Below are 21552 nucleotides of genomic sequence, written 5' to 3' on the forward strand. Positions count from 1 at the left end.
GTAAAACTGTCTGACTAAGCAGTTTCCGTTTTTATTTGACATCCGTTCGTCTTCACATTGCATGGGTACCGTTGAACACAGACACTTGTTGCTGTCTGCACACCGGCTGGCACAGTCACCTCGTACCTCGTCTCCTGCTGCGCTTTTACTGGGGAACGCTTATTGGCGTCCTGGCGCAACCGTCACGCAAGTCACCAGTGCGTTGGGCTGCTTGCTGTCGTCGTGCAATACGCTTGACTAGAGGATGGGCAAGGAATGAACTGCGGGCTTCTGGGAGAAATCGTGTAGTTTCTCTCCAAAGTAACGTAACGGAACTTTAGGAGATGTAAAGGAAGGTAGCTAGACAGTTACGTAACATCTTTCTCCGGAAAATGAAAGTAGAATACTAGCCACTTGCATCTGCATGTTTTTTGTGTCATAAGCGGTCATCACAACTAGTATGTGCATGAACTACGGCTAATAGGTTTATGAAAGCAAACATAAATGACAGAGTGCAAGGATGTGTAGAATGATGGGTCAGATTTGCTCATATGCAGCGAGTTCCAGTGAAGCTTGACATAGCAAACAAAAAATATGAAAACCTACAGTTCTTGTAGTTATTTCAGAAATTAGTGGAGACATTCGTGTTGTTTCTCGTAGCCCATTAAATACTTCAATGAAAAAGAAGAAGAAAGAAAGTATGAGATATGAGTTGGCGTTAGTACATGTTGCACTTTACAACATTGGTATTTCTAGTTCTAGGAAGTGGTGGGGCATTAATTTTTTTTTCAGTGTTTGAGCAAGAGACGCATTCGTCGCAAACTTGGTAAGTAAGAATTCCGGACCAAGTCAAGACAGAATATAAACAGCACACAAACCCTCCAAACATTATTTAGTGCTCTAACACAAGCCTAGAAGAGTAACTGCATATAGGAAACTTCAAAATTAGTTCAGCCGGTTCGGACGGTGCCGTTCGCTGGAACATTTATATTTTTTTCGAAATTTCATAGAGTGTGCATTTTTGTTTCAAAAATATCGCGAAGAATTCCGTACAATGAGACAATGTATAAGTTCTAGTTACTCGCTCAGCATCAACTATTGCATTTATGTTAAAGGTAAATTGTCAATGCTGTTAAATAACATTTTTCTAAGTATTGTCGTAGTTTATGCTAATAACTCCTATGTTAATTCTTCCTTATTTTGGTTCGTTCGTCTTTATTTTTTCTAGGTGTCAACAGAATTGATTATTTTGTCATTAACGGCTTCCTAAAGTGTCGAAGGTACGCAAACAGGTGGAATGTGTTTGGTTGCGTATGAATAATATATTTCCTCTTCTAATAAATTAATGGTAAATGCTAAATACTGAAATAAAAGCTACGAAATTACACTCTGGGAAGTTCTGTGTTTCGATAGTTACACAACCTTCAGCCAATAACGGAGCCACAACGACAGCATTTTCGTTATTTAGGGAATGAAGTTCAGCCGATGAATTTTAGTAGAACATTTTATGTCATAATCCTAAAAAGGAAACAGAAACACTACAATACGAATAAGAACATACGTACTCCAATCACATCCCACCTCCCCCCCCTTCCCCCCGCAAAAGCAGGCAAATATCATAAATTTAGTTAATAATAATTTTCGGAACGTTAGTTGACTAATGTGGTGTACTGAAGGGTATTACGGTAAATACTCTACTACCTCAATACTGCCAGGTCTTATAGTTTTCTACTAAAAGCGCATCGTAGGATATTGACACCGACCTACATAGGGAGGAACGATCACCACTATAAAACATGGGAAATCAGAGCTCGTACGGAAAGATATAGGTGTTCTTTCTTTCCGCGCGCTATACGAGATTGGAATAACAGAGAATTGTGAAGGTGGTTCGATGAACCCTCTGCCAGGCACTTAAATGTGATTTGCAGAGTATCCATGTAGATGCAGATGTAGACAATTGCATATTTCTAACCTCAGATGTTGTAAGGAATCTCTTTCAAGTCACTATCACAATGTCATACACTGATGGAGGAATCAGAAAGGACAGCTTTTTGTTACCGCAAGTACCGTACGTAAAACTTAGATACTGAAAAATAACAATCATCTTGAAAGATATGCTAGTGAGGTAAACTACCCAAAAATTTCCCATCTGATAAATTGTTAGACAAGATATCGAAGAGTGCATGAAAACAGGGCACCTATCCCAGGATATTATTACACACGGTGGGTTGCTTTCAGACACTACTTTCGAAAGCCCAACTCTCTTCCAGTATTCAATTTATAACAGAGCACTACCTGTCTCTTTGAAACTGAAATGCATTTTTATAATATAACTATTTTCTGCTTACATCTATTCGGCTAGCATTAAACGAGTTCCAAGTCCAGGCACTGAAGGTCGAAGGGATGTTGACTGGCCGTCATGTCACCCTCTGCCATTCACCGTCATAATTTGGTATCGACGGGCGTGTGGTCAGCACACCGATCTCCCACCCATTTTGCCGACATCCCAGACCTGTGAGCCGTTACTTCTCATTCAAGTAGCTCTTTAGAGGGAGTCTGGAGGCTGAGTGCAATCCCATGAAGGAAAAACCATCAGACAGTACTGGGAATCGCACCCGCGTCTTCCGCATACCAGCCATCTACGTTGACTACTCAGCTCCGGAGGCAGACTCTACCTAGCAATATCGTCTTCAAAAACTACAATAAAGAAATAAATGGCCAGAGGAGCAAAAGGATTAGTCCTGGCAGCCCCAGACATCTTACAGCTTCACCGTTGCAACTCACGGTACTTAATGGTGCAGCAGCTTCTTCTATCTAGGTCAACCATCATTGGAGAACGAATGTTAATTCCGAAACCAATGGTTTGCACAGCTTTCGTATACGGACTGTTCATTCATGTTTCCGGTACACTATCTTCTTAGTGTTGTCTTTTTCTGATGTTGTTGTTTCACTGCTATTAGTTTGGAGGAATAGACCATAAATCAGCATTCCCACGCATCGCTAAATCGCGAGCATAAAGATTCTGTACTAATTCATTCACTTAGTACCCATTTGTGGAAGCTACGCAATCCACGCATCCTTCGTGATCACGACTGTTCCTAAAGCACTTTTGAAAGTTTCATATGTTACACTGAACTCAGTCAGAAATACTGCTATAATTTTATGGTTGGCGCACTTTCGGGAGTTGCAAGGCTCTTAGAGCCGCAGATCGTCAGAGAATCTCTCTTAGTGCGAGTGCGTTGTGCCTTCCGAGAGCTGTAGCGCAATGGTTAAGACTCTGCTATCCCATTCTGGACGATCAACATTCGAATTCGCGTACGGCTACCCATACTTTCCTTAAATCTCGTGATAAAATTATTCTGATCTATTCCCCATGCCTCACTAATCAGTGTTTTTGAAAGCTTCACACGACGTCATCATCGGCAGAAAGCCAAGCGCTGACGTTCCTTCCATATTATGCCTGCCTTGCCATAACCTAAAAGTTCCTAGAAATGTTGTTTTCTTGACTCAGGTCCAACGTTATCCGGTGGGGGTCTACGAAGATTTGACGCTAGTGATGTTCAAAGTCGGTGTTCAAACTGCCGTGTGATGACAATGGCTTTTAGAGATGTTGCTAACCTCCTACGGATTTATTTTTCTGCGGAGATATGAAGCATTCGGTGTGCGCGACACTGACAGGCACTCCAGAAGAGCTGGTTGCCTGTTTAATTGAAGCTGCTGTCTTTCTTCGTGAAACACCTGGTTGTTTTTAGCGCGTTAATCATTAGCACACAAATGCCAGATGTAAGCGGATGATTTTTTTGCAACAGCATTTCTAAAACAATACTCATCACACCACAAGTCACTCCACTTGAACTGGCATCTCCGACATGTTACGCCATTCGTATACGAATGCATCAAGCACACGTGCTCCTGCTGTTTTTTTTTTTTTTTTAAGTTTTTCTGTCCGTCCTACTACTATGGATCTCAATCTCAGAACGACGAGAAATACACAAGAATCGCACAGATTAATTCGTTGCTGAGGGAATTATTTTTTCTTTGAATTCTTGTAATGTATGTGTCTGGTATCTGTCTTTCCTACACTTTCGTGAGTGGTCGTTTCACTTTAAAGCGCGCTGTGGTATTTAACGGTATTGACTGTTTCTAGTGACTAATTGGCATTCGTATAATGTTACAGTAATGATCGTTTCACCTATTTCTGCGTAATCGATTACATGTTTTCAGACTGAAACAACAGATGCAGATGCACATATAGATTCCGCCGATGTAGATATTCGAAAGGCTTTCGAAGCTGCACGACATCACCGACTGCTAACCAAGATACAATCATAGGGCCTATCTTCATGGACATGTGACTGGCTCGATGAATATTTGCACAATAACATCCAGTACTTAATACTGGACGGTGAATGTTCAACAGAAACGAATGTGACATCGGGTGTGACACAGGAAAGTGTAATAGAATCCCTGTTACTGTATATAACAGATTTATCAGATAGGATCAACAGCCCTATAAGATTGTCGGCTGGGAATGCCTTCGTTAATAGGAAAGTATCGTCTTTTGTATGTTTTAACAGGGACTTTCAAATACCAAGAATAACCAGTACTCCACTGGCAACACCACCGCCTCGCCCGCGCCAACTGTGACCGCTATGCAGCAGCGCTGCTCAGTCGTCCTTGGAGTTCTATTTATTATTCGTGTTTTACTGTTGCTACTGATGCATATAGATAAAACGAATATCGCGCTAAACTAACTTGGAATTGCTGCACCGAGTGGGTACATAATATTCCACCATAAAAATCATTTTGTTTGTAACGGGAAACAAACTAACGCTTTCCGTCGGTACTGGACGCTGCATGAAAGACGTGATGAGCAGCTTTTATTTCGGCTGACTCCAGCTATGCGTTCGCAAAAACAAAATTGTAAATATCTGCGCCGGCCGAGAGGTTCTAGGCGCTTCAGTCTGGACCCGCGCAACCGCTGCTGTCGCAGGTTCGAATCCTGCCTCGGGCATGGATGCGTGTGAGTCCTTAGGTTAGTTAGGTTTAAGTAGTTCTAAATTCTAGGGGACTGATGACCTCAGGGGTTAGGTCAAACAGTGCTCAGAGCCATTTGAACCATTTTCTTTAAATATCTGACAAAACACAAGCGAAAATGTCTGTGGAGACTCTTAGGAGGGACACTCTGTATTTGTATATGTAGAGAATAGTCAGTCTCTGTACCTAGCTGTCCAGGTCTTCCTGTCTAAATGATTCTTCTCTGAATTTTGATAAACAATAACGGACTGCAACAAAGAACTTCATAGCCTGCAGGAGGTGTCATAGGAGTACACATTAACACTCACCGAAAAGGCAACGTCACATTAATCGTTCTCTCTTATACTACTCCAACCCTTCCTTATCTTTTCTCAAACTCAAACTGTCATGTAATTGCATTGCTTTAATGGTATTGTGAAATTTTTATTAGACGATGACGAACACAATGGAGACTGTTAAGTTAGAATTTTCAGTTATAGGTAACAGTCTTTTTTATCTATTATCTCGTCTGCTACGCGAACAACAGTAAACGAACTACACAATCGTTGAAAAACTCCGGTATGCCAAGACTTTCGAGATATTCTTTCACGCTGAAGCTTCAGTTCAGCAGAAAATTCTGACACGACTAAATAATATAACATCGAACATACTGTCCGAGACAGTGTACCTTAACACACGTATCGACGTGTCTCCTCACTGCTACCGACTAACTGAACTACCGACTACAGCTAACGACAGGCCTCAAATATTACACCAAACGGCAAACAGTGGAAACAATACCAGTTAAGCACTAAACATTGTCGGCAGGCAAAGATTATTTTTCACGACTGGATATAGCTTAGTCAGCTGTTGCTTTATGACTGTTGTTGTGGTCTTCAGTCCAGAGACTGGTTTGATGCAACTCTCCATGCTACTCTATCCTCTGCAAGCGTCTTCATCTCCCAGTACTTACTGCAACCTACATCCTTCTGAATCTGTTTAGTGCATTCATCTCTTGGTCTCCCTCTGAGATTTTTACTCTCCACGCTGCCCTCCAACACTAAATTGGTTATCCCTTGATGCCTCAGAACATGTCCTACCAACCGATCCCTTCTTCTGGTCAAGTTGTGCCACAAGCTCCTCTTCTCCCCATCCTATTCAATACTTCCTCATTAGTTATGTGATCTACCCATCTAATCTTGAGCATTCATCTGTAGAACCACATTTCGAAAGCTTCTATTCTCTTCTTGTCTAAACTATTTATCGTTCACGTTTCACTTCCATACATGGCTACACTTCATACAAATACTTTCAGGAACGACTTCCTGACATTTAAATATATACTCGATGTTAAAAAAATTTTCATCTTCAAAAACGCTTTCCTTGCCATTGCCATTCTACATTTTATATCCTCTCTACTTCGACCATCATCAGTTATTTTGCTCCCGAAATAGCAATACTCATTTACTACTTTAAGCGTCTCATTTCCTAATCTAATTCCTTCAGCATCACCCAGCTTAATTCGACTGCATTCCATTATCCTCGATTTGCTTTTGTTGATCTTCATCTTATATCCTCCTTTCAAGACCATGTCCATTCCGTTCAGCTGCTCTTCCAGGTCCTTTGCTGTCTCTGACAGAAATACAATGTTGTCGGCGAACCTCAACGTTTTTATTTCTTCTCCATATATTTTAATTCCTACTCCAAATTTTTCTTTTGTTTCCTTTACTCCTTGCTCAATATACAGATTGAATAACATCGGGGAGAGGCTACAACCTTATCTCACTCCCTTCCCAACCACTGCTTCCCTTTCATTTCCCTCGACTCTTATAACTGCCATCTGGTTTTTGTACAAATTGTAAATAGTCTTTTGCTCCCTGTTCAAATGGCTCTGAGCACTATGGGACTCAACTGCTGTGGTCATTAGTCCCCTAGAACTTAGAACTACTTAAACCTAACTAACCTAAGGACATCACACACATCCATGGCCGATGCAGGATTCGAACCTGCGACCGTAGCAGTCGCACGGTTCCGGACTGCGCGTCTAGAACCGCGAGACCACCGCGGCCGGCTTTGCTCCCTGTATTTTACCCCTGCCACCTTCAGAATTTGAAAGAGAGTATTCCAGTCAGCAATGTCAAAAGCTTTCTCTAAGGCTACAAATGCTAGAAACGTAGGTTTGCCTTTCCTTAATGTAGGGTCAGTATTGCCTCACATGTTCCAACTTTCCTACGGAATCCAAACTAATCTTCCTCGAGGTCGGCTTCTACCAGTTTTTCCATTCGTCTGTAAAGAATTCGTGTTAGTATGTTGCAGCAGTGGCTTATTAAACTGATAGTTAGCGTAATTTTCACATCTGTCAGCACCTGCTTTCTTTGAGAATGGAATTATTATATTCTTTTGTATGACTATCGATATGTAAAGATATATGCCTCGACAGGAGAAACGGCACTTAATAAAAATTTCTATTGAAAAAATACCTCACAATGACTAATCCGAAGTGCAACTAAGCGGTCTAGAAAACCTGGATATAACGGGAACTAATATGATTTGCGGTTGATCGCTGGGAGGCAATGCAAAGAGCACTTCTTCCACAACTTACCTTTCCAGGAAACTTCAGCTCGGCCGGTCGCGATGCAGTTCGCTGCATGGAAAACGGACGGCTGCCTCCCTTACCTCATCTTACGCAACACGGCCGCACTGGCACTGTGCGTCCCCACGCGCAGCCCCGCCGAGCCAGCTGCTGCGAGACCAGTTTTTTCCCCTCCTCGTTCCCCTCCTGCCTGACAGTCTTCAAGAGATGCGTCTCTGGTGCAACGTAAATACTGTAGCCAGCAGTCTCCGAACATTAATTGCGGCTCGTTCTAAAGACGCAGACCGAGCTACTGACAGAGTGAAGGACCTCCCAATGGTCGTGAATGCTTCCCACCTAGTTCTGAAACGGGAAAGGGGAAATACATTTCCGTTCTTCCTGAAACATACTGTGTAGGTGCTAATGGATTTTCAGGCAAATTTATTCTGTGACTCGCAACCGACGTTCGACACACAGGTGTTTAGTGGGCTTCTTCTACACCTACATGTATACAGGGTGAATCCGAACTCTACCAATAACGTTTCTGAGGCTGTTCAGTGATACTTGCAGAGTGTCTTGGCACAACGTGCCCGTGGTTTTTGGTGGCTCCTTACAGAGTAATTGCATTTCTTTTGACTTATTATCCTCATTTATCTTCGTATCTGGATTGCACTGAAAACATATGTACAGCAGTGCAAATGTCGACGATATGCGCTTGTGTCCCGTTTCATTCACTCCGGCACTTGCTGCTGAAAACAGTAATGCCCTCAGTTCTGCCGTGAGTTTGTTTTTCGTGTAGTGTTATTAGGTCTACAACTTTGCTTCCGATGTTTTGCAATAGACGGCAGTAGCAGCACGTGGGATTCGGATGGTTGGTCATAGGTGTAATACAATAAGATTAGGCGTCTGTAAACACAATGCCATAAAAATATAAATCGATTTGTGATTGCATCAAAAATGGTTCAAATGGCTCTGAGCACTATGGGAGCCGGCCGCAGTGGCCGAGCGGTTCTAGGCGCTTCAGTGTCGAACCGCGCTGCAGCTTCGGTCGCAGGTTCGAATCCTGCCTCGGGCATGGATGTGTGTGATATCCTTAGGTTAGTTAGGTTTAAGTAGTTCTAAGTTCTAGAGGACTGATGACCTCAGAAGTTAAGGCCCATAGTGCTCAGAGCCATTTGAACCATTTTTGAAGCACTATGGGACTTAACATCTGAGGTCGTCAGTACCCTAGAACCTAACTAACCTGAGGACATCACACACATCCATGCCCGAGGCAGGATTCGAACTTGCGACCGCAGCGGTCGCGCGATTGTAGACTGAACATCCTACAACCGCTCCGCCACATCGGCTGGCCTGTGTGATTGCATCATAAGTTTATTCTCCATTGAGTACGTCAACCTACGTACCCGTTTCTCGCCATTTGCGGGACGTTTTAATGAAGAAATCTGCGGCTGTGGCTCTTAAATTGCTGGGTAAGACCAATGGTGAGGGAACTGTTAGTGGAAGAGCGTGCAGAGTATTTTTTCAACTCCTTAAGAACGGTGATTTTGGTGTCGAAGACCGGCATGACAGTGGAAGACAGAACGTTTTCGTAGCTACTGAAACAGACGAAGACAGTCACAGCACATCATTATTGAAGGCAATTGATGCGTTCGAGCCCAGCACTGAAACACAAACGGCCACAATACAGCGACAGACACGTGAATGTAATTTTGCAGCAGGTCAGTGCTCGACCCCACGTCGCAAAACCCCTCAAAATATACATGCTAACGTTGAAAGGAGTCCTCAAACCCCTCAAAATATACATGCTAACGTTGAAATGAGAAGTCCTCAAACCCCTCAAAATATACATGCTAACGTTGAAATGAGAAGTACTCAAACCCCTCAAAATATACATGCTAACGTTGAAATGAGTCCTCATACCCCTCAAAATATACATGCTAACGTTGAAATGAGAAGTCCTCAGACCCCTCAAAATATACATGCTAACGTTGAAATGAGTCCTCAAACCCCTCAAAATATACATGCTAACGTTGAAATGAGTCCTCAAACCCCTCAAAATATACATGCTAACGTTGAAATGAGAAGTCCTCAAACCCCTCAAAATATACATGCTAACGTTGAAATGAGTCCTCAAACCCCTCAAAATATACATGCTAATGTTGAAATGAGAAGTCCTCAAACCCCTCAAAATATACATGCTAACGTTGAAATGAGTCCTCAAACCCCTCAAAATATACATGCTAACGTTGAAATGAGAAGTCCTATCCCTCCCACCGTATACTTTGCTCTCTCTGACTACCACCTTTACTGATCAGTGGCACACAGTCTGGCTGACCGGCACTTCCGATCATATGAAGAAGGGCAAAATTGAATCGTTTCTTGGATCCCCACAAAAGACGCCCAGTTCTTTCACCACAGGATTCGTATGTTATCCGAAAGATGGGAGAACGTAGTGGCTAACGATGGGCAATAGTATGAATCATAATTTTTTTGTAAGTTTTTCACAATAAAGCCCCGAACTAAGAGGAAAAATGTCGGAAGCAAAGTTGTAGACCTAATAGTTGTACATTAATAGTGCTACTCAGGAGTATGGATAGATTTACTGGTAAACCGTTGGCCGATATGCAATTCCTGTATGGTTTCACTAAATCCAACGGAAGAGTGGCACAACGACGTCATATTGAGCTGAATGGCAAAATAACCGCACCTGTGGCAACTACGTCACAGCACTTTTACATCTATACATAGGTGCCTATGAGAAACCATATACATCCGCGTTAGAACGATGGCATATTAGAAGCTCTTTCGCTGTTCGTAACGTACGAGGGAATGCTGAAAAGTAATGCATCCTAATTTTTATGTGAAAACTCTCACTTTTTTAAAAATAAAACAGGTGCTATTAACATTCTACATATTTATCTCTTATTTTCACAGGAACAAAGATAATTAGAGCAACAAACTGGATAAATCATCATTACATTATTACTCTGTAACGAACCACAGGACGCCTCGGATACCCGATAGCAGAATGCTCATAAAATATTCCTGAACAAGATACGAAATTTTGTTGGTAGAGTTCGCGTTCAGCCTTCATACTTCACAAACCACTGTACGGTATCAGGCTAACTTTAACAGGATTGCTTCGGGTACTACTACCGTACTCACTCCTATTTTGTTCCGTTTACAAATGGGGCCCAGGATGAGACGACTGTCGGTTAGGCTTCGTACGAGTTCTAATTCCACTGATCTACCCATAATTCTCATGTTCTGAGATGTGTGACGGAAGAAGTAACATGTTGTCCGTCACTCCTTGGAACGTTCACTCTCGGAGTTTTAAGATTTAACGTCTGTGTGATGCACGACGACTATCCTGTATCGTATGCCACTGGATTTGTATCTTAATAGCGCTCTCGTGCTTACTAAACGTACAGATGACTAAATATACCACTGTTCCGGGGAAGGTCTCTTATCTCTTCTATTAATCCCATTTGTTAATGTTTTCAGAATGAGGTCAATATTAAAAAATCGGTCGAATGAGGGTTTTGTACGCCATGTATCTTCTGAGTGAATTCTTCTTTCTTTCTTCATTTGGGTCATCTAAGGATCACGCACCGATTTCAATGTTTCTTTCTTTGTTCATCTTTCTTTTTCCTGCAGTATTCTTTCATCTTTTACTATGTATCCTTTTTCTCTCCTCGGACCATTTTGACCCTGTCTTCTCACTCCTGCCTTGGAATCCTTCCATTTTTAACGCTTTCCTCTTGAAAATTTCTCTTTCTGTTGCATCTTTTTCACTTATGTTGTTTCTTTCCAAATCTTTCCTAACTTCTTGTATCCGGGTTATTGTTGACTTCTTGACCCAAAGATATTTAAAAATCTGTTTGGTTAGCCTGCTGTTGTTCACTCTGTATAAGTGTCCAAAAAATAGCAGCCGCCTCTTTCGTAGTGTTTCATTTATATTTTCTATGTTGCGAAAAACTTCTTCATTGCTTCTTTACTTCCATACTTCTGTATTTTTTATGGCCCAAATATTTTTCGAATAATTTTTTTTTCCTTGACTTCAAGTGTGTGTAATTTGTAGTTCAGTACTAAACATTCATTTGCATAAAGACATTCAGGCTTTCTTACTGTGTTGTGGTGCTGTATCTTCCAATTTTTAGACAGACACCTTTTGTTGTAGATATTTTTAGTTATTCCATAAGCTCTCACTATTTTATGTACTCTTTCTGCTACAGCAAATTTTTCTAAGCCATTTTCTTGGATAATTTCTCGCAAATATAAAAATTTATTTACCGTCTTTACCTGCCTATATCTGTTGCTAAGGATTCCGGAGCATTTTTATATTTGTCATAAATTTTGTTTCTTCTACAGATATTCTTAAACCTGTTTTGTTGGCCATTTCTTCTAAGAGATTGATTTGTTTTCCAGCATTTGTTAGGTTTTCAGAAAGAGTGGCAAAATCATCGGCAAATGCTATACAGTGAATTTCAGTACCTTTGTTTTTAGTTACCAGTCTAATTGGTGATAGCTTCTGTTCTTTACTTTTTATTTCCATTCTCTTACTATTTTCTCTAGTACGCAGTTAAAGGGGAGTGGAGACAGGCCATCACCTTGCTTTACACCTTTTTTAAATGTTGAATGCCTTCGATATTTCATCTTGAAACTTTACTTTTGCTTTGGTGTCTGTGAGCGTTTGATGAATAAGATTTGCTAATCTAGATTTGAAGCCAAATTCTCTGATCACTTTATCTAGTGTTTCCCTATCAACCGAGTCAAATGTCTTTTTAAAATTTATAAATGTTACAACTATATATTTGGATTTTGTAAGTCTGTGACGAATTATGGACTTAAGGTTAAAAATCTGTTCTGAGCAACATCTGGCCTTCCTAAATCCACTCTGATATTGTCCCAAATGGCTGCTAAGTGTTGCTTCTACCTTGTTTAGTATTATTGTTGAAAATATTTTATAAACCACTGGCAACAAAGACATACCTCTGTAGTTATTTACATTTTGCTTATCACCTTTCGTGTGCAAGGGATGGGTGTGAGCCACTTTCCAGTCTTCTGGTATCTCCTCACTTTTCCCATGTTTCTTCAAACATGAGCTGACGGTTAGCTATAATTTTTGGTTGAGACCATTTAATAAGTTCAGCTGTAATAGTTTTCTCCACTGGCTTTGTTGTTTTTCAGGGTACTTATTGCTTTTCTAATTTGCATCGAGATCTGGAAATTCTAGCTTACAGTTTGGTTCTTCACAGTTCAATAATTTTTCAAAGCACTTTCTTTGTATTTCACAATTCTTTCTGTTGCTTACCATTTTCATCTCTGAAGCAAATACTTGAAGCTTGGTAGCCCTTCAGATGACTTGTAAACATATGATTGAAATTCCTGGAGTTATTTTACAAAGTTGTTTTGTACGTCAAGAAGTTGTGATTTCTCAAAAGGTCTTTCAGCACTCTTCATTATTATTGCTGTTTCCTTCCTTTACGTTCTAAATTATCAAGGCGTTCAGGCTTCCCAGAACATTTACATTTCTTCCACTGTTTAGTTCTTTCTGTAACTACTTCTTCACAGATTTCATTCCACCAGACTTTCTTTTTCATTTTTCTTGTTCCAAATATATTTTTCGCTGCCCTGTTGATTTCTTTTGATATTCTTCCCATTCCCCAGATTTGGTTACTTTAATTTCTTCCTGAAAATGTTTTATTACCTCTTTGGTGATGTTGAGCCTATCTGAATTATATTTAATTAATTTTTGGTGTCTCTTTTGATTTTTATTGGGGAGAAGTTTCAGTTTAAATTTAATCAGGTAATGATCAGAAACAAATTCCCTGTTTCTAGCTATTGTTACATTCATGATTTCTTTAAAATTTCGTATAGAAATAATAACACTTGATCTAACTGGAACTGCCCTAGCATTGGATTCGGAGAGATCCATGTTTTTGCCTTTACTGGTAATTTTTTGTAGAAGGTTGACTTTACTTTCAACTGAAATGTTCTACAAAGACTTATTAGTCTTCTGCCATTTTTGTTTCTTCTTTTATTGGCTGGATAATATCCTACCATTTTTCGAAACTATTTTTCCCTCCCTATTTGTGCATTAAAATCTCCCATTAACCTAACTAACTACATTTGATTTTGGAATTTTTGATATTTCTTCTTCTAGAAGTTCCCAGAATGCTTTAAAGGGATTTTTGTTATTGTCACCATTGATTGAAGCATGACAATGAACAAAGGTGTGCTGTTTATTTTTGCATCCAACTGTGCGAAGAGATAGTCTTTCTGAACTGGATTTGAATTCTGTAATGTTATCTACTAAATTTTTATGAACATAGAAAGCGGTAACAAGTATTGGCATGCCTTTTGTGAGTTTTATTGCTGGTTTACCCTTAAAAATTCTATGGTTTTTCATTTTTGTAACATCTTCATCCAAAAATCTTGTTTCTTGTAACTGCTAAAATTTGTATTTCACACTTATTTAAGAGAATTTCACGTTCTTTTTGTTTACCAATTTTTAGTAATGAGTTTATGTTCAAGGTGCATGCAAAGAATTTCCTTTTGAACTTGAGTTTGAAAGGATACCAATGATGCTCCAACTGGTCCTTAATGCAGATGTTGAATACTTCCCACATCCCTAGGTCCCGATGCATTGCATAAAGCAATGGTGGATTGCTCTTTTAAGTTACCACCTGAGGTAGTGCTTTCTTCTAGCGGACTTTCCATTCTGCAACTGAAATTGTACATTGTACATGGTAGGAAATAAATTCCAAGGTAAGATCCAATTTTTTGTATCCCGCCTGGAAGGCGGTGCGTAGGTCTGCTCCTGTAAACTAAAGGTTAGGCCGAATGTAGGAAGTGAGTAGGAGCAGAAAAAGGTGAAATTCTTGGTACTACAATTAGGTTATAACTCTTTTACTTAACTTTGCGTACAGATAAGCATGTAGGTGCGAAGCCGTTCATCCATCAAATCTAACAGCTACGAGTAGTTGGACAGAGTATCATTGAAGTAACTGAAGTAGCATAGTCTGTAATTGCTAGCCCCCTATGAAGTAGAAACAATGTCGTCTCCTCGGAATCAAATGGGCTGAATCTGGAGCGGAGCTCGTAGATGAGCACAGCGCCAGCTAGAGGGCACTGTCGTTGGTGTGGGTATCGTAGTACCAACCTAAGAACTTGCACCTACGCCGTGGCAGCGTAGCTATCGATACCACACGATTGTTTGTCCGAAATGATTATTTTTCCTGGTTTTCTCCATTAGGTTCTTCCGTTCTCTCTGCCGTTGGGAGTTAGGATTCATCTTCCGCCTTTGAGACCCTTGACCGGGCTTCACCTGTAACCCTAGGCAGGGGCCCTCACAGAGTGCTACCATCCGGAACCAGATGGACGTGAGTATTTTACGAGATGCTACTCCTCTCCCTCCTCCTTCCTCATCACTTGCGAAATGAGGCCCCGGCCTTGGGACCGTCAGTGGCGGAGTTTCTGAGTAAATTATGTTTCTTTAGGTTCTTTTATATGAATCACATTGTCATTCTGGCATCTCCCTTGCCTACAATTAGTTTTATGCGATTATTCGGCATTACGTCCCTCTGGATCCATACCCCTAGATATTTTACTCTCTTTGGTGTTAGCAGTGACTGATCTCCAAATGTGGATATCTCCATTAAACTGCGAGTGTGAGTAGACAACTCTAACTCAGCTATACTATTTTCTTCGAATTACACTGTAATGATTCTTGCTTTGTGCAGTGAAGTATTACCAAGCTAATAAAAACGAAGTCCAAAACTAAACTTTTGCTACGCTTTTCAAAATATTTTACTTTGTTCAACATTTACTAGACCTGCTTTAAACTCTTCTCACGTTGGTATGCCTCCCCTCCTATCGACCCAAGCCTCCATCCCCTACAGCTTCCGAAATACATCTAAAACACACAAAGTTCAAATACACGAACCCGATAGAGTTTACTTAAAGACAAATGGAGCACAAGGCTTTCCCTCCCTTAGGTTAGATGACCGTTGTTGCAACGGGAAGAGTATACAGTCATAGATCTAAAACCGAAACAATATGTCATTAGTGCCTCTTGCATCAGACAGGTCCGCCGCTAATGATCTAAGTCGAAACGTGTGGAAATTCAGGTCCAGACCATTACACCTCCTGCGGATTTCAGCACTACCACCTTAAACTCACCGTGATAGGCAGCGCAGAAGTTTATGACACCATACTAAGATTCTCGAGCAGCGAAATTCATATCGCCGTCAGTTCATTCACATTGGAGTTTAACCTGGTTCCTCTGAATTCTAAGGTATCAAATGCGAAATCCGACATGTTTGCTCTGAGAAGCGCGCATCTACTTTCCTTGCTACACTCTTGTCCAGTCTTGTCTGCTCCTGGGTCTGTGCCCGCATCTCGTGGTCGTGCGGTAGCGTTCTCGCTTCCCACGCCCGGGTTCCCGGGTTCGATTCCCGGCGGGGTCAGGGATTTTCTCTGCCTCGTGATGGCTGGGTGTTGTGTGATGTCCTTAGGTTAGTTAGGTTTTAGTAGTTCTAAGTTCTAGGGGACTGATTACCATAGACGTTAAGTCCCATAGTGCTCAGAGCCATTTGAACCATCTGGGTCTGTAGACCCCTCAGTCTCCAGCATTCACCCAGGCAAAACGACGTAATTTATACCTGAGGTTCAACGCGCCGAGTGCCACATAAAATCTTGAATCGTTATATGACATATAAGCTACTTCCAACGTTTCTTTCTAGCTCTGGGAATGAACAAAACTCCTGTACCTGGATGTAGAATATACACTAAAGCACCAAAGAAACTGGTACAGGCATGCGCATTCAAATACAGAGATACGTAAACAGTCAGAGTATGACGCTGCCGTCGGTAATGCCTATACAGGGTGTTACAAAAAGGTACGGCCAAACTTTCAAGAAACATTCCTCACACACAAATAAAGAAAAGATGTTATGTGGACATGTGTCCGGAAATGCTTAATTTCCATGTTAGAGCTCATTTTAGTTTCGTCAGTATGTACTGTACTTCCTCGGTTCACCGCCATTTGGCCCAATCGAAGGAAGGTAATGTTGACTTCGGTGCTTGTGTTGACATGCGACTCATTGCTCTACAGTACTAGCATCAAGAACATCAGTACGTAGCATCAACAGGTTAGTGTTCATCACGAACGTGGTTTTGCAGTCAGTGCAATGTTAACAAATGCGGAGTTGGAAGATGCCCATTTGATGTATGGATTACCACGGGGCAATAGCCGTGGCGCGGTACGTTTGTATCGAGACAGATTTCCAGAACGAAGGTGTCCCGACAGGAAGGCGTTCGAAGCAATTGATCGGCGTCTTAGGGAGCACGGAACATTCCAGCCTATGACTTGCGACTGGGGAAGACCTAGAACGACGATGACACCTGTAATGGACGAGGCAATTCTTCGTGCAGTTGACGATAACCCTAATGTCAGCGTCAGAGAAGTTGCTGCTGTACAAGGTAACGTTGACCACGTCACTGTATGGAGAGTGCTACAGGAGAACCAGTTGTTTCCGTACCATGTACAGCGTGTGCAGGCACTATCAGCAGCTGACTGGCCTCCACGGGTACACTTCTGCGAATGGTTCATTCAACAATGTGTCAATCCTCATTTCAGTGCAAATGTTCTCTTTACGGATGAGACTTCATTCCAACATGATGAAATTGTAAATTTTCACAATCAACGTGTGTGGGCTGACGAGAATCCGCACGCAATTGCGCTATCACGTCATCAACACAGATTTTCTGTGAACATTTGGCCAGGCATTGTTGGTGATGTCTTGATTGGGCCCCATGTTCTTCCACCTACGCTCAATGGAGCACGTTATCATGATTTCATACGGGATACTCTACCTGTGCTGCTAGAACATGTGCCTTTACAAGTACGACACAACATGTGGTTCATGCACGATGGAGCTCCTGCACATTTCAGTCGAAGTGTTCGTACGTTTCTAAACAACAGATTCGGTGACCGATGGATTGGTAGAGGTGGACCAATTCCATGGCCTCCACGCTCTCCTGACCTCAACACTCTTGACTTTCATTTATGGGGGCATTTGAAAGCTCTTGTCTACGCAACCCCGGTACCAAATGTAGAGACTCTTCGTGCTCGTATTGTGGACGGCTGTGATACAATACGCCATTCACCAGGGCTGCATCAGCGTATCAGGGATTCCATGTGACGGAGGGTGGATGCATGTATCCTCGCTAACGGAGGACATTTTGAACATTTCCTGTAACAAAGTGTTTGAAGTGACGCTGGTACGTTCTGTTGCTGTGTGTTTCCATTCCATGATTACTGTGATTTGAAGAGAAGTAATAAATTGAGCTCTAACATGGAAAGTAAGCGTTTCCGGACACATGTCCACATAACATATTTTCTTTCTTTGTGTGTGATGAATGTTTCCTGACAGTTTGGCCGTACCTTTTTGTAACACCCTGTACAAGACAACAAGTGTCTGTCGCTACAATGGCAGGTTATCAATATTTAATTGAGTATGAACATAGTGCTATAGTTGGTGCACGAGCGATGGGACACAACATCTCCGAGGTAGTGATGATGTAGGGATTTTCCCATTTCACGAGTGTACCGTGAATACCAGGAATCCGGCAAAACATCATATCTCCGACATCGCCGCGGCCGGTAAAAGATTCTGCAAGAAAGGGACCAACGACGACTGAAGAGAATTGTTCAATGTGACAGAAGTGCAACCCTTCCGCAAATTGCTGCGGATTTCAATACTGGGCCATGAATAAGTGTCAGCGTGCGAACCATTCAACGAAACACCGTCGATATGGGCGTTCGGAGCCAAAGGCTTGTTTGTGTATCTTTGATGACTGCACGACACATAGTTTTACACCTAGCCTGGGCCCGTCAACACCGACATTAGACTGTTGTTGACTGGAAACATGTTGCCTGGTCGGACGAGTCTCGTTTCAAATTGTATCGAACCGATGGACGTGTACGGGTATGGAGACAACCTCATGAATGCATGGACTCTACGTGTCAGCAGGGGAGTGTTCAAGCTGGCGGAGGCTCTGTAAGGGTGTGGGACGTGTGTAGTTGGAGTGATATGGGACCCCTGTTACAACTCTGAGTGGTGACACGTACATAAGCATCCAGTCTGATCACCTGCATCCATTCATGTCCATTGTGCGTTCTGGCAGACTTGGGCAATTCCAGAAAGACAATTCGATAGCCCACACGTCTAGAATTGCTACAGAGTGGTTCCAAGATCACTCTTCTGAGTTTAAACACTTCCGCTGGCCATCAATCTCCCCAGACATGAACATTATTGAGCATATCTGGGAAGTCTTGCAACGTGCTGCTCAGAAGAGATCTCCACTCCCTCGCACCCTTACGGATTTATGGACAGCCCTGCAGGATCCATGGTATCAGTTCCCTCCAGCACTACCTCAGACATTAGTAGACTCCATGCCACGTGGTGTTGAGGCACTTCTGCGTACTCGCGGGGACCCACACGATATTAGGCAGGTGTACAAGTATCCTTGGCTCTTTAGTGTATTTTGCACCATGTACTTTCCTTCAAGTACTTGTTTTAGTTTTTACATGTTCCTAGTAGGTGGCACCATCTCACTGAGAAATAGGGGCCATTTCTGTTTGTTTTTAGTGATTATGGTCTATAATGTGTTTATACTATGCTGGCATGTGGTAATATACATTACACTGTCTAATAGAAAGATGGCTTACTACATCACAATACAGTGATATCTAATCGACATAAAAAGAGCTGCACGCAGGAAAAAGCGGAGTGCGACCATTGTCGGCATGCGGGCAAATGTCATCACACATATAGAATGATTACGCTTCCAACTATGTAGGACCAATATGTGTTGCAAAACGTGGCCACAAACTGTACATATTAGTATGGCATCGGGTCCCCATGGTTGTGATTACAAACATCCAGACGTCACGGCATAGAGTTTTGCAGATCTCGGATGAAGTCCTGTGATAATCTCGTGCTGCTTGCAGCTGAGCACGCAGCTATCAAACTGGTGGGTGACGCGTCTGTCCTGATGAGACTCTCCATTGCACCGCACACATTCTCGATCGCGAACAGAGCAGGCTATGCCGCTGGCTATGGCAGATTATCCACTTCTGCAATATAGACTCTGGAGGTGGCAGTGGTATGAGGATGCGAATTTTCGAGTTGAAAAAGAATATAGACGTGGGTGTTCATGAACAGCAGATCTGCCGGTTGCAGGACCTCATATATGTACCGGGCAGCTGTCACTAACGGTAAATTCACGCAATAGGATATCGCTTCCCATACCGTAGCATAGCCAGGCTGGTGGGACGTGTGATGGGAGACCACAAACTGCACATCGAGCTCTCTCCACAGCGCCCCCGTAGCAGGACTCGTTGGTTGTCGCCTTCTATGCAGAAGCGCGACTCGTCCGGGAGGTAACACGCTGCCGATCTGCACGGCCCCATGTCCGACGTTGCCGATAACATCAGAGCCGGGCCGGACGCTGCGGGAGTGTGAGTGGCAGACGTAATGGCCAGTGTTCGTTGAGCCCTGCGTCATGCAGCCACTTGCCAGTGGTACTAGCACAAACGAGATACTGTTTATTACGGCGGACAGCCTGTCGAATGGCCCGTATCGTTGCCGCTGGACCTGCTCGCGCGTGGCGGACAATCCGTCAGTGGTTACTCCTTGTGGTGCACGTCGGGCGTCCAGATCCTGCATGTGCTGGCGTGTCTTCTTGTATCCGTAGCAGCGAACAACAGGTAATAGTGGTGTCTGTACGACAGCGCGGTGCTCAGTACGATAATAGGACATCCAGCCTCCCTCAGCTTCACGATATGACAGCTTTCGAAATCGTCTAGCTCAGTGATCGTCAAACTTGTTTGCTCAAGGGCCAAAACTCACACTGTGAAACGCATATGTACCTACCTTATTATTAATTGGCAACATACCTAAAGTAGTATGTTGTGACCCCAACAGCCTAGTTATAGTAAGGGCGCTGTAAGTTGGCCCCGGACTAGAGCTATTGGTCGTTAACGTCAGCACCATTCGGAACACTCCATGTCGACTGTTCTGTGTTTCAGATGGTTGCGACCCTCAGCGAGCCTAAAGTTGTGCCACTGGAATATAGCCAGACGAAGCGTTGTTGTGTCGTCTGTGTGAGCGGACAATTAATTGATTAAAAACAGTAATTTTATTTATATTTAAATGCATTCTGCGATATGAGATACGATCAAAAGTGTTTACTAAATGTTTTGTGTGTCATTTTTCTTCTACTCATTGTGTTGTATTACAACAGCCTTAATTTAATTTCATATTCCTTCATGCAAATATGTACCGTATTTGAAGATGACCGTCTCTGTGTATTGTGCAGTCACGAATCCAAGTTATATCCGTGTCAAAACTTGTACCACAGCAGGTCATTGGTACTAGTCGCACACGCCCATGCGGTGTCCATACTGGACGACAAACTGTAAAGCATTCCCCCCTCTCTCACGGCCTCTGACCCTGCAGAGACGGCGCTACTTACGCCTCTGCCCGTTAGGTAACCAGCCAAATTTACTTAGCTCGCGGTCGAACTCAACAATGTGAATTAAAATTAAGCACATTTTTAAATATTACTGTCAGCGTAAGCATTTTTTGTTTGTTGCTGAGCAAGCAAGCTCTTAACGTTAGTTTGGGTTTTCCGATTCGGCTGTTAACTGCTAAATGCCTGTTATTATAACGTACAGGTGAGAACCGCCGGCAGCAAACGGGCAGTGGGCCGCAGTTTGACGAGCACTGGTCTAGCTAGAGGAACTACTCTCTAACGTGTTGTCTGGTCATAGTGCATATTCACGGGATGCTGTAATGATGCTTTCTGCCGTCGTACTGGTCGGCACGGCCGTTTGAGACCCTCTCATATCGACCATTGCTCGATGGGACCGAGTGAAGTGGCGCAGTCACTAGCACACTGCACTCGCATTC

General features: G+C 42.5%; 1 protein-coding gene and 1 long non-coding RNA gene across 2 annotated transcripts in view; one reads left to right on the forward strand and one right to left on the reverse strand.

The window, feature by feature from the left end:
- Positions 1 to 7686, reverse strand: part of LOC126334995 (uncharacterized) — a 117381-nt gene extending 109695 nt beyond the window's left edge. The window contains exon 1 of the long non-coding RNA XR_007564796.1: positions 7598 to 7686. This is a non-coding gene — a long non-coding RNA (uncharacterized LOC126334995). The remainder of the gene's footprint in view (positions 1 to 7597) is intronic.
- The window catches only part of LOC126334994 (sodium-independent sulfate anion transporter-like), a 696684-nt gene that overhangs the window by 431247 nt on the left and 243885 nt on the right, over positions 1 to 21552 (forward strand). The gene's annotated exons all lie outside the window — the stretch shown is intronic.

The sequence above is a fragment of the Schistocerca gregaria genome, chromosome 2 (assembly GCF_023897955.1).
Source record: "Schistocerca gregaria isolate iqSchGreg1 chromosome 2, iqSchGreg1.2, whole genome shotgun sequence".
NCBI classification, from domain to species: domain Eukaryota; kingdom Metazoa; phylum Arthropoda; class Insecta; order Orthoptera; family Acrididae; genus Schistocerca; species Schistocerca gregaria.